Source organism: Oncorhynchus masou, chromosome 29 (assembly GCF_036934945.1).
Source record: "Oncorhynchus masou masou isolate Uvic2021 chromosome 29, UVic_Omas_1.1, whole genome shotgun sequence".
NCBI lineage: Eukaryota > Metazoa > Chordata > Actinopteri > Salmoniformes > Salmonidae > Oncorhynchus > Oncorhynchus masou.
Genome location: NC_088240.1, coordinates 90,612,184 through 90,619,683, shown reverse-complemented (window position 1 = coordinate 90,619,683; position 7,500 = coordinate 90,612,184). Strand labels below are relative to the sequence as shown.

The window sequence follows — 7,500 nt, the reverse complement described above, 5'->3', positions numbered from 1 at the left end:
CACAGAGGGGGGATTGACAGATGCTGCCTGAGTGAGAGTGTGTGTGTGTCTGTGTGTGTGTGAGAGAGAGAGCCAGTGTGTGTGTGTGCAAGAGAGCCATGTGTGTGTGTGTGAGAGTGAGTGTGTGTGTGTGAGAGGAGAGGCGAGTGTGTGTGTGTGGAGAGGAAGTGTGAGGGGTGTGAGGAGAGAGCGAGTGTGTGTGTGTGCGAGAGGAAGAGGAGGGGGAGAGGTGTGTGAGTGAGAGTGTACCTGTGTGTGTGAGAGGAAGAGGAGGGGGAGAGGAGAGCAAGTGTGTGTGTGTGTGGTGTGGATGTGTATGTGTGTGGTGTGTGTGTGTGTGTGTGTGTGTGTGTGTTTGGCCACAGAGAATATAAAGGTGTTTCTCACAGTTTACTATCACACATCTACCCCCTCACAGATCTACCCCCTCACAGTTTACTATCACACATCTACCCCCTCACAGATCTACCCCCTCACAGTTTACTATCACACATCTACCCCCTCACACACCTACCCCCTCACAGTTTACTATCACACATCTACCCCCTCACAGATCTACCCCCTCACAGTTTACTATCACACATCTACCCCCTCACAGATCTACCCCCCTCACAGTTTACTATCACACATCTACCCCTCACACATCTACCCTCTCACATATCTACCCCCTCACAGTTTACTATCACAGATATAAGGACAGTTTACTATCACACATCTACCCCCTCACAGATCTACCCCTCACACATCTACCCCCTCACAGTTTACTATCACACATCTACCCCCTCACAGATCTACCCCTCACACATCTACCCCTCACAGTTTACTATCACACATCTACCCTCACACATCTACCCCCTCACACATCTACCCCCTCACACATCTACCCCCTCACAGTTTACTATCACACATCTACCCCCTCACACATCTAGAGGAGGGACAGTTTACTATCACACATCTACCCCCTCACAGATCTACCCCCTCACAGTTTACTATCACACATCTACCCCCTCACAGATCTACCCCTCACAGTTTACTATCACACATCTACCCCCTCACAGATCTACCCCCTCACAGTTTACTATCAACATCTACCCCCTCACACATCTACCCTCTCACAGTTTACTATCACACATCTACCCTCACAGATATACCCCCTCACAGTTTACTATCACACATCTACCCCCTCACAGATATACCCCTCACAGTTTACTATCACACATCTACCCCCTCACACATCTACCCCCTCAGTGTGGATCTACCCACTCACAGTTTACTATCAAACATCTACCCCCTCACACATCTACCCCCTCACAGATCTACCCCCTCACAGTTTACTATCACACATCTACCCCCTCACAGATCTACCCCCTCACAGATCTACCCCCTCACAGATCTACCCCCTCACAGTTTACTATCACACATCTACCCCCTCACACATCTACCCCCTCACAGTTTACTATCACACATCTACCCCCTCACACATCTACCCCCTCACAGTTTACTATCACAGATATATCCCCTCACAGTTTACTATCACAGATGTATCCCCTCACAGTTTACTATCACAGATCTACCCCCTCACAGTTTACTATCACACATCTACCCCCTCACAGTTTACTATGGACTATCACAGATATATCCCCTCACAGTTTACTATCACAGATCTATCCCCTCACAGTTTACTATCACAGATCTATCCCCTCACAGTTTACTATCACAGATCTACCCCCTCACAGTTTACTATCACACATCTACCCCCTCACAGTTTACTATCACAGATATATCCCCTCACAGTTTACTATCACAGATATATCCCCTCACAGTTTACTATCACAGATCTATCCCCTCACAGTTTACTATCACAGATCTATCCCCTCACAGTTTACTATCACACATCTACCCCCTCACACATCTACCCCCTCACAGTTTACTATCACAGATCTATCCCCTCACAGTTTACTATCACACATCTACCCCCACACATGTCTACCCCCTCACAGTTTACTATCACAGATCTACCCCCTCACAGTTTACTATCACACATCTACCCCCTCACAGTTTACTATCACACATCTACCCCCTCACACATCTACCCCCTCACAGTTTACTATCACAGATCTACCCCTCACAGTTTACTATCACACATCTACCCCCTCACAGTTTACTATCACACATCTAGGGGGGAGAGGAACACATCTACCCCCTCACAGTTTACTATCACACATCTACCCCCTCACAGTTTACTATCACACATCTACCCCCTCACACATCTACCCCTCACAGTTTACTATCACAGATCTACCCCCTCACAGTTTACTATCACACATCTACCCCCTCACAGTTTACTATCAGGAACATCTACCCCCTCACACATCTACCCCTCACAGTTTACTATCACAGATCTACCCCCTCACAGTTTACTATCACACATCTACCCCCTCACAGTTTACTAGGAACATCTACCCCCTCACAGTTTACTAGGAAGACATCTACCCCCTCACAGTTTACTATCACACATCTACCCCCTCACACATCTACCCCCTCACAGTTTACTATCACACATCTAACCCCTCACACATCTACCCCCTCACACATCACTATCACAGATCTACCCACTCACAGTTTACTATCACACATCTACACCCTCACACATCTACCCCCTCACAGTTTACTATCACACATCTACCCCCTCACAGTTTACTATCACACATCTACCCCCTCACAGATCTACCCCCTCACAGATATACCCCCTCACAGTTTTCACACACCTTCTCCTTGTCAACTCTAAGTGGATTCAGCAGTCAACCAGTACAACAACACATTCTACTGTCCTTTCCCAGAAAAAGACAGAAAAATTCCCCGTGACTAATTGGGTACATGTGAATCAGAGGAGTCAGCCATTAGGTATTGTGTTTACACCACAGTCAAACAAACTAACTGGCTGTGTTTGGAATCTCCAGTGGCTTCCTCAGCTGTGGGACGGTTCTGTTCAGCTCTACTGACAGCAGGACAGAGACAGAACCACGGATCACTGTTACACGGTGTGGTCAGGACCCGACTGTACTGGGCTGAGGAGAGGAGACGCCACGCAGGGACGGACGGACGTATGCCACAGGGTGGCGAGGTATCAGAGGAGTGTGGAGAGGAAGAGGAGGGGGAAGGAGATGGGGGAAGAAGTGGAGAGGAAGACAGGGAGAGAGATAGTGGGAGGGGAGGAGGAGGAGGGAGGGAGAGGAGGATGGGGGGGTAGTGGGAGAGGAGGAGGAGGAGAGGGAGAGGAGACGCCACGCAGGGACGGATGGACGCGCCACAGGGTGGCGAGGTATCAGAGGATGGTCGGGAAGAAGTGGAGAGGAAGATGGGGAGAGAGATAGGGGAGGAGGAGGAGGAGGAGGGGAGGGAGAGGAGGATGGGGGGGTAGAGTGGAGAGGAGAGGAGGAGGAGGAGGGGAGAGGAGACGACGCAGGGACGGACGGACGCGCCACAGGGTGGCGAGGTATCAGAGGATGGTCGGGAAGAAGTGGAGAGGAAGACAGGGAGAGAGATAGGGGAGGAGAGGGAGGAGGAGGAGGGGGGAGGAGAGGGATGAGGTAGGTGGTAAGGAAGAGGAGGGGGGGAGAGGAAGAGGAGGGAGGAGCGTATGTACCTGTAGTGGGAGGAAGAGGAGGAGGGGAGAGGAGGAGAGTGAGAAGCGTATGGGTAGAGGAGAGGAAGAGGAGGGGGGAGAGGAGGAGGAGGAGAAGCGTATGTACCTGTAGTGGGAGAGGAAGAGGAGGGGGAGAAGAGAGGGAGAAGCGTATGTACCTGTAGTGAGGGAGAGGGGGGAAGAGGAGGGGGAGAGGAAGAGGAAGAGGAGGGAGAAGGGTACCTGTAGTGTGGAGATGGAAGAGGGAGGAGGGGGAGAGGAAGAGGAGGAGAAGCGTATGTACCTGTAGTGTGGTAGAGGAAGAGGAGGGGGGGGGAGAGGAAGAGGAGGGAGAAGCGTATGTACCTGTAGTGTGGAGAGGAAGAGGAGGGGGAGAGGGAGGGGGGAGGAAGAGGAGGAGCGTATGTACCTGTAGTGTGGAGAGGAAGAGGAGGAGGGGGAGAGGAAGAGGAGGAGGAGAAGCGTATGTACCTGTAGTGTGGAGAGGAAGAGGAGGGGGAGAGGAAGAGGAGGAGAAGCGTATGTACCTGTAGTGTGGAGAGGAAGGGGAGGAGGGGGGAGAGGAACCTGTAGTGTGGAGAGGAAGAGGAGGGGGGAGAGGAAGAGGAGTGAGAAGCGTATGTACCTGTAGTGTGGAGAGGAGGAAGAGGAGGGGGAGAGGAAGAGGAGGAGAAGCGTATGTACCTGTAGTGTAGTGTGGAGAGGAAGAGGAGGGGGAGGGAAGAGGAGGAGAAGCGTATGTACCTGTAGTGTGGAGAGGAAGAGGAGGGGGAGAGGAAGAGGAGGGAGAAGCGTATGTACCTGTAGTGTGGAGAGGAAGAGGAGGGGGAGAGGAAGAGAGGGGGGAAGAGGAGTGAGAAGCGTATGTACCTGTAGTGTGGAGAGGAAGGGGGGGGGAGGGGGAGAGGAAGAGGAGAGGAGGAAGCGTATGTACCTGTAGTGTGGAGAGGAAGAGGAGGGGGAGAGGAAGAGGAGTGAGAAGCGTATGTACCTGTAGTGTGGAGAGGAAGAGGAGGGGGAGAGGAAGAGGAGTGAGAAGCGTATGTACCTGTAGTGTGGAGAGGAAGAGGAGGGGGAGAGGAAGAGGAGAGGAGAAGCGTATGTACCTGTAGTGTGGAGAGGAAGAGGAGGGGGAGAGGAAGAGGAGGGGAGAGGAGGAGTGAGAAGCGTATGTACCTGTAGTGTGGAGAGGAAGAGGAGGGGGGAGAGGAAGAGGAGGAGAAGCGTATGTACCTGTAGTGTGGAGAGGAAGAGGAGGGGGAGAGGAAGAGGAGTGAGAAGCGTATGTACCTGTAGTGTGGAGAGGAAGAGGAGAGGGGGAGGAGAGGGAGAGTGAGAAGCGTATGTACCTGTAGTGTGGAGAGGAAGAGGAGGGGGGAGAGGAAGAGGAGGGAGAAGCGTATGTACCTGTAGTGTGGAGAGGAAGAGGAGGGGGGAGAGGAAGAGGAAGAGGAGGGAGAAGCGTATGTACCTGTAGTGTGGAGAGGAAGAGGAGGGGGAGAGGAAGAGGAGTGAGAAGCGTATGTACCTGTAGTGTGGTAAGGAAGAGGAGGGGGGAGAGGAAGAGGAGTGAGAAGCGTATGTACCTGTAGTGTGGAGAGGAAGAGGAGGGGGAGAGGAAGAGGAGTGAGAAGCGTATGTACCTGTAGTGTGGAGAGGAAGAGGAGGGGGGAGAGGAAGAGGAGTGAGAAGCGTATGTACCTGTAGTGTGGAGAGGAAGAGGAGGAGGGAGAGGAAGAGGAGTGAGAAGCGTATGTACCTGTAGTGTGGAGAGGAAGAGGAGGGGGGAGAGGGAGAGGAAGAGGAGTGAGAAGCGTATGTACCTGTAGTGTGGAGAGGAAGAGGAGGGGGGAGAGGAAGAGGAGTGAGAAGCGTATGTACCTGTAGTGTGGAGAGGAAGAGGAGGGGGGAGAGGAAGAGGAGGGAGAAGCGTATGTACCTGTAGTGTGGAGAGGAAGAGGAGGGGGAGAGGAGAGGAAGGAGGAGAAGCGTATGTACCTGTAGTGTGGAGAGGAAGAGGAGGGGGGAGGGAGGGAGAGGAAGAAGAGGAGAGAGAAGCGTATGTACCTGTAGTGTGGAGAGGAAGAGGAGGGGGAGAGGAAGAGGAGGAGAAGCGTATGTACCTGTAGTGTGGAGAGGAAGAGGAGGGGGAGAGGAAGAAGAGGAGTGAGAAGCGTATGTACCTGTAGTGTGGAGAGGAAGAGGAGGGGGAGAGGAAGAGGAGTGAGAAGCGTATGTACCTGTAGTGTGGAGAGGAAGAGGAGGGGGGGGGAGAGGAAGAGGAGGAGGAGAAGCGTATGTACCTGTAGTGTGGGAGAGGAAGAGGAGGAGGGAGAGTGAGAAGCGTATGTACCTGTAGTGTGGAGAGGAAGAGGAGGGGGGAGAGGAGAGGAAGAGGAGAGGAGGGAGGAGCGTATGTACCTGTAGTGTGGAGAGGAGAGGAGGAGAGGGAGGGGGAGGGGGAGAGGAAGAGGAGTGAGAAGCGTATGTACCTGTAGTGTGGAGAGGAAGAGGAGGGGGAGAGGAAGAGGAGGGAGGAAGCGTATGTACCTGTAGTGTGGAGAGGAAGAGGAGGGGGAGAGGAAGAGGAGTGAGAAGCGTATGTACCTGTAGTGTGGAGAGGAAGAGGAGGGGGAGAGGAAGAGGAGGAGAGAAGCGTATGTACCTGTAGTGTGGAGAGGAAGAGGAGAGGGGGGAGGGAGAGGAAGAGGAGGGAGAAGCGTATGTACCTGTAGTGTGGAGGAGAGGAAGAGGAGGGGGAGAGGAAGAGGAGGAGGAGCGTATGTACCTGTAGTGTGGAGAGGGAGAGGAGGGAGAGGGAGAGGGAGAAGCGTATGTACCTGTAGTGTGGAGAGGAAGAGGAGGGGGAGAGGAGAGAGGAGGGGGAGAGGAGGGAGAGGGAGGGGAGAAGCGTATGTACCTGTAGTGTGGAGAGGAAGAGGAGGGGGGGGAGAGGAAGAGGAGAGGAGAAGCGTATGTACCTGTAGTGTGGAGAGGAAGAGGGGGGGAGGAAGAGGAGTGTGGGGGAGGGGGAGAGGGAGTGAGAAGCGTATGTACCTGTAGTGTGGAGAGGAGGAGGAGGAGGGAGAGGAAGAGGAGTGAGAAGCGTATGTACCTGTAGTGTGGAGAGGAGGAGGGGGGGGAGAGGAGGAGTGAGAAGCGTATGTACCTGTAGTGTGGAGAGGAAGAGGAGGGGGAGGGAGAGGAAGAGGAGTGAGAAGCGTATGTACCTGTAGTGTGGAGAGGAAGAGGAGGGGTGAGAGGGAGAGGTAGAGGAGGGGGAGGGAGAGGAAGAGGAGTGAGAAGCGTATGTACCTGTAGTGTGGAGAGGAAGAGGAGGGGGAGAGGGAGAGGAAGAGGAGGGGAGGGAGAGGAAGAGGAGTGAGAAGCGTATGTACCTGTAGTGTGGAGAGGAAGAGGAGGGGGGAGAGGAAGAGGAGGGAGAAGCGTATGTACCTGTAGTGTGGAGAGGAAGAGGAGGGGGGAGAGGAAGAGGAGGGGGGAGAGGAAGAGGAGGGAGAAGCGTATGTACCTGTAGTGTGGAGAGGAAGAGGAGGGGGAGAGGAAGAGGAGGGGGAGAGGAAGAGGAGTGAGAAGCGTATGTACCTGTAGTGTGGAGAGGAAGAGGAGGGGGAGAGGAAGAGGAGGGGGAGAGGAAGAGGAGAGAAGCGTATGTACCTGTAGTGTGGAGAGGAAGAGGAGGGGAGAGGAAGTACCTGTAGGGGGAGAGGAAGAGGAAGAGAAGCGTATGTACCTGTAGTGTGGAGAGGAAGAGGAGGGGGGAGAGGAAGAGGAGGGGGAGAGGAAGGAGGGGAAGCGTATGTACCTGTAGTGTGGAGAGGAAGAGGAGTGAG

The 7,500-nt window shown here is 53.5% G+C and overlaps 1 protein-coding gene across 1 annotated transcript in view; it reads right to left on the bottom strand.

Moving 5' to 3' along the window:
- LOC135519836 (intermembrane lipid transfer protein VPS13B) overlaps positions 1–7,500 on the bottom strand; it is a 764,993-nt gene that overhangs the window by 399,457 nt on the left and 358,036 nt on the right.